Below are 7145 nucleotides of genomic sequence, written 5' to 3'. Positions count from 1 at the left end.
GCAGTAGCTACATGGGGCAGCCCCATTAACTTTAATGGGCTACTTCATTGCCCTGCTGCTTTTTACTGATACTGAACTTCAGTGTAAAATTTCTAAGTGTTGAAGTGAAGTCATATACAGTTTAGAAATCAATAGTAGGTCTCTGTGATTGATCATTAGCCAGTGGCTCATGATGAGTACTAGAGGACTTCCTATGAAACCAAGCTCCATGTAAGTGTTAACCCTCCTGGAATCCCAACCAGTATGAACAAGTTTTGCAATCAGTGCTAACAAATTTTATTCATATTTCCCACCTCTTCCCCAGATGTACCATCTTACATTGTTCTTTTTCATTTTGCACCTTTTATTTAAAATATTATTGCATTTTGAGATTTCAAACCACTGTCTTTAGAGCAAAAGAGTGCTATACCCTATCACGTGTATTTTCAAGACTCATGCTTACTTCATAATGATGTCAAGTTATTTAAAGTTAAGTTTTACATGTTCCTTATGTTTAATAGTTAAGGGTGAATATGTGCTTTACTTGTGTCATATTTCCATAGAGGGTTTAGTATTTTAGCTGATAAGAGCTCTGATTTTGTGCATGAACACTCCTTTGGGTGGTTCTTTTAGCTAGGAAGTCAAAACCAGTAAGATGGGGGGCTGTATTTAGTGTTTTTTTAATATTCTATTTTATTTTGTTTAGTTTTAGTTTTTATTTTATAAGTGTTTTGGCTGATGTTTGTGGGTTTAGATAATCCCTGGGATTCAATAAACTACGTGTAGGCTTCATGCAAAGCCTACACGGAGTTTCTGTGTTTGCGTAATGATGCCCCACACCACGTTTAAATGTAAACAAGTGCAGTTTTGTGGCTGGCAACAGTGTTGCTAGCCAGGAAATCATGTAAAGCAACATGGATAGGAAACCTGGTTACCTCAGAGCAAATTAGGTTGGTGTGAGTGTGCGAAATGCCAATGGTTCTTGGAATTCATAAATTACAACGCCCTGGATCAACTAATCCGTAGTCCCACCAGGGGCTCCAATATCCTAGACCTGGTCATTACCAACATGGGAAATCGATGCTCCACACCTATGGTCACCCCCTCGTTAGTCAGGTCTGACCATAAGCTAATCACACTTAACATCCTCATACCACTCCCACCCCCCAGTAAGGAAACCTCCATAAAAAACTTCTCCAAAGCCAACTTCATGCTACTCAAGTCAGAAGTGACAAACTTCATGACACCCATGCAGACGGGAACTGAAAGTTCAAATGCTGAATCCTACACTAAGACACTGTACGAGCACATCCACTCATGCATGAATCGTGCCATCCCAAATAGAACCAAGATGCTCTCATCCAAAAAAAGGAAGCCAATCTGGTGGTCCCCTGACATAAACAAACTTTACAACAAAAGGAAGAAACTGTTGCAGAAAAGAGGAAAATCCCAGGATGCAAAAAACTTCCTTACCAGCCTCGGTAAGAAACTGAGATCCCTCATAAAATCCTCAAAGCTAGTTACAAAAATAAAATTGCCAAAGATTCCAAAGACAACCACAAGGCATTCTATAACTATGTCAAGAATCTAAATGGCAATGCTCAGATCTGCTCTGAGCTAAAACAGAATGGCATTAAATATACTGATCCCAAGGATCCAATATCCTGGCAGAAAGTTTCAGTGCCAACCTCACCCCCCTCTCACCCCCTAAATGGCCCATCTCAATATCGGAAGATTGCCAAATTCCGGTAATAATGGCCACACAGGTAAAAAACGCACTCTCCAAAGCTAAGAATACAGCATCCATGGGAACCAGATGACATCCCGGGCTGTGTACTACATGAAATACAATATGAACTGGCACCTCACATAAGTGTCATGTTTAATCATAGCCTCACCTCAGGTTTCATGCCCACTGAGTGGCGCAGAGCTACAGTTATCCCGCTCCACAAGGGGGGATCCACCTTGGATCCCAGAAACTACCATCCCATCAGTCTGACAAGCCTTATCTGCAAGGCCATGGAGTGTATTATCATGGAACTTATAAACAAAGACATTGGCAACCTTCAAACACTGGACCCCACCCAGTTTGGGTTTGTGAAGGGCCGATCTTGTCTCCTGAACCTGATTGACTTCTTCGAATCAGTCTCCAGAGCCATGGACAAGGGTAAGGTGGTCCACACAGCCTATCTAGACCTTGCCAAGGCCTATGATACCATCCCCCACTCTTGAATCATAGATAAACTTACTAAGCTGGGCATTGATACCTACATCACCCAATGGGTTGCTAACTGACTTACTGATAGAACCCACACTGTAAAAGTAGCCAACTCCAAATCCAGCTCCAGACAAGTGACAAGTGGAGTACCTCAGGGTTCAGTCCTGGGGCCGCTCTTGTTTGGCATCTACTTCTCTGAAGTACAGGCCAACACTAAAGGACTCTGGATAACAAAGTTTGCAGATGACTGCAAACTGGGAGCCATTATTGGATCCCCAAATGATGTGGATACTCTACAAAAGGGTCTTACAGAAGCAGATGCTTGGTGCCAGAGCCATGGGCTCAAGCTCAATGCCAGGAAATGTATAGTTATCCCCTTTGGGAAAAAAACATGTATCCGTGAATTACCATATAGGTGGCAGTACACTAAACACCAAAAGTGTGATAAGAGACTTAGGGACACAAGTGGACAGTGGTATCACCTTCGATAACCACATCGCCACAACAGTCAGGAAATCCTACTATGTGGCACACCTCATCACTAAGGGCATTTCATCCAGAAAAAAGGAGGTCATTGTCCAACTGTACTCATCCCACATTAGACCCATTATAGAATACAACACCCCGTTTGGTATGTACCTCTCAAGACATCTGCAACAACTCGAAAGGCCACAGAAATACCTCACTAAAAGAATCACAGGCCAAAAGCAGATGCCCTACGCTGACCACCTTAAAAAACTCCAGCTATACTCTGTTGCATATCATCTACTCAGAGCCGATCTCTGCTTAACATACAAGGCCATGTCAAACCCAGAGCTGTTGGACATGCTACACTTAAAGAAATCCCAATCCCTCAGAGCCACATGCTCCAGGGATCTAAATCTTGTCATCACAATAAACAAAACATGCTGGAGGGATAGGCTCCTGACCCAGAGACTCCCCAAACTTTGGAATAGATTGCCCATACATGTCAAGCAAGCTGCCTCTTTGGCCCTCTTATAAAGGAACCTTGACGATTGGATGGGAGAAAGGAAATTGACCCCGGGGATCACGTCAGTCGTCCTGCTAGACAGGCGTCCAGGGAAGTAAATAGTGTGGGAAGAAATAGCCAGGGAATTGCTATGGCTAGGCTTGTATAGGCCCTAGGGCTGATAGCCTTGTACCAACCTATGAACCTATAATGATTAATGGGGCTTAACATATAGTTATATTTATGGTCCAAACACAGTATAGGACAGTGTATACAGTGCAGAGTAATGTGAAGTCCCATTCCAGGCATTCTGTACAAAAGCTGAGTAATTGATCTGTAAGGGCAGATGGAATGCCATGTAAAATAAACAGTCAGGGGAAGAGTGTGTGTACTGAATATGGATACAGAGATGAATTAAAAGGAATGAACACAGGGAAAGAGGACAGGTGAAACATCCTAATGAACAGCAGATGAGGGCATGTCAATGGAAGAATGTTGCAGCAGGTGCACCAATCACATATCAATATGGTAGAGTATGGACTGCAGAGTGAAAATGTGTATCATGTGACTGTCACACAAGGTGACATAACAATGGAGAAGATCTCTTTGCGAGATAAGCATCCTTACATAAACAATGTAGAAGACATCTATCAGGGATGTTATATACAATTGGGGTAGGGTGTATATTGTGAAACTGAGCAAACTGATTTGCCTGAATATGAGTGTAATCTCAGCTGAAGTCTCCAACAAGTGGGCACAGTTACAGGCTTATGGACAACAGTAAAAGATGCACGTACAAACATGGATTATATCAGAATAATATCACCAGTAAGTCCATGTATCTGACATAACATATGTGATTCTGAGTGCAACACTTTATGACATGTCAGCAATCTATGAGGGTAATCAAGCACACCATCCTGACACTGTAAGATGTGTTAGGAGGGACACTGCTATACCTGTATGTGACATTATGATCAATACAGGCTAGCTGACTGGTGTGCATGGTATATATATATATATATATATATATATATATATATATATATATATATATATATATATATATGCGTGTGTGTGTGTATGTATGTATGTCACAATTCACAGTATCACAAATGTAACCCATGCCATCAATGTTGTCCAACAGTAATGTATGTACTGTGTGCATCACTGGAACAGGTGTCAAACATGCATCTGGTGTAACAGCTTGATGGGGGTTCTACACCATCAGGCAGTAATGTTTATGCAACAAAAGGAATACCTAGGTATGTCCAAAAAGATATGTGAGAGCTCACTGTGGCCAAGGTGGTACACTTCAGTTACACATCACTGGAAGATGTGTAGGGATGTACATGAACAAGGGTGCATTGTACTGAGCTGCTGGTGTGATGAAGTCTATGAACTATGGAGGTATTATCGCTTTTAATATGGATGTCCTTCACATACTCAGTATTTGTGTTCCATACAAGGCAGTGGTCAGCACTGTGGCCACATGCTAGTGGATGCTCCATATACCATCTATCCAAGGACACAGGTCACATACCACTTGATCTGCTTATAGGGTATGAATGTTGTCTACATTATCCTTGGGTTGTGCATTTATTTTCATGATGTAACAAATCTCCCCATGTTTTTGTTTCATCTCATGTATTACCATGGCTGTGACAGCAATCTTTGTTGTGTGTTGATACTGTCTCTATTATACTAATCTCACAATTGGATTCAATGATTGCCCACGATCTGTAGTCCTTCAGACAGCTGTTTGGACACAGGATGTATATGTAATTTGTGACATCTGTGACTTAAATAATGGATAAGAGAGGGCCTAGCAGACAGCCCTGATGTATGGACCTGATAAATCACGCCATCATTTGCAGATCTGAGGATTATATCACAGCACTGTACTCGAATCTCATCAGAACACTAATAGGGTATAATGCTCCCTCTTACATGTACCTCACCAGACACTTGCAGCAGCTGGAGACATCACAGGAGTTTTTCACCAAGAAAACACAGGATCTACAAACTATGCCATGATGTATGTGGATAGACTGAAAGCCATGTCACTGTAATCTGTATCTTATAGAATGAGGTAACTTCTGCCTGGCCTACAGGCCAGTCTCTAACCCTGCCCTAGTGGGAGTAGTGCACATCCATAACTCAGATATAGCTGATGACATCAGCAGTGTCTGCTGAGGAGAACATGGTAATAGCAGTGTTCCACATGCTGGTGTAAAAGGCTCTCTCTAATGTCAAGCAAGTGCACAAACACACACACACACACACACACACACACACACACACACACACACACACACACACACAAACACCCCATATGACTGCAGTGAGAGCAGAATTCCTACCTATCTAAATACACTGACTACACTGACTACAGAATTCTGTATTTAAGGTCACATCTCAAGTCTGACTTGGACAGTCTCAGACAACACTTTATAGGTGATGACACCAACAGTGTCTGCTGAGGAGAGTGTAATAATAGCAGTGTCTCACATGCTGGAGTAAAAGGATCACTCTAATGTCAAGCAAGTGTGCATACACATGCACACACCCCCAGTTAACTGCAGTGAGAACAGAACTCCCTACCTATCTAGTACACAAACTACAGAGCTCAGTATTTTACTGAAGTGCCATGGCACAAGTCTGACTTTTACAAGGCTGCATGACAACTTATAGTGTCAATCCATGGAATCAGAGTGGTAACTGTAGGATACACACACACACACACACACACACACACACACACACACACACACACACACACACACACACACACACACACACACACACCTGTTGACTGCAGTGAGAACAGAGCCCCCTACTTATCTAAGTACACAGACTACAGAGCTCAGTACTTTACACAAGCATCATGGCAAATGTCTGAATTTTACAAGGCTGCAGGATAGCTTATAGTGGATTACATCAGTACTGAATGTTGCAGAGAAGATGTTAGGAGGCCTGGATGAAATGGATGTGTAGGGCATGTGCAAGTGTCAAAATGCTGTCAATCCATGGAACTGGAGTGGTAACTGTAGGATATACTCTTATGATCTTCTGGTTAGATGGACACACACACACTCACACACACACACACACACACACACACACACACACACACACACACACACACACACACACACACACACACACACACACACACCACACACACACACACACACACACACACACACACACACACATATGCACATCCCAGTTAAGTGCATCGAGAACAGAACATCCTACCTCTCTAAGAACACAAACTACAGAGCTCAGTACTTTAAGCGAGTGCCATGAAACATGTCTGACATTTGCAAGGCTGCAGGACTACTTATAGTGAATGACATCATCACTGAATGTTGGAGAGAAGATGTTGGGAGGCCTTTATGAAATGGATGTGTAGGCATGTGCAAGTGTTAAAATACTGTCAATCCATGGAATTAGAGTGATAACTGTAGGACACACACACACACACACACACACACACACACACACACACACACACACACACACACACACACACACACACCAATTGACTGCAGTGAGAACAAAGCCCCCTACTTATCTAAGTACACAGACTACAGAGCTCAGTAATTTACACAAGCACCATGGCAAAAGTCTGAATTTTACAAGGCTGCAGGATAGCTTATAGTGGATTATATCAGTACTGAATGTTGCAGAGAAGATGTTGGGAAGCCTGTATGAAATGGATGTGTAGGCAGGTGCAAGTGTCAAAATACTGTCAATCCATGGAACTGGAGTGGTAACTGTAGGATATACACTTATGATCTTCTGGTTAGATAGGCACACACACACACACACACACACACACACACACACACACACACACACATACACATATGCACATCCCAGTTTAGTGCATCGAGAACAGAACATCCTACCTCTCTAAAAACACAACTACAGAGCTCAGTACTTTAAGCGAGTGCCATGACCCAAGTATGA

This window comes from Protopterus annectens, chromosome 7.part1, assembly GCF_019279795.1.
Source record: "Protopterus annectens isolate FY-2018-M chromosome 7.part1, PAN1.0, whole genome shotgun sequence".
Lineage (NCBI taxonomy): Eukaryota > Metazoa > Chordata > Ceratodontiformes > Protopteridae > Protopterus > Protopterus annectens.
Note: the sequence above shows the minus strand (reverse complement) of the source record.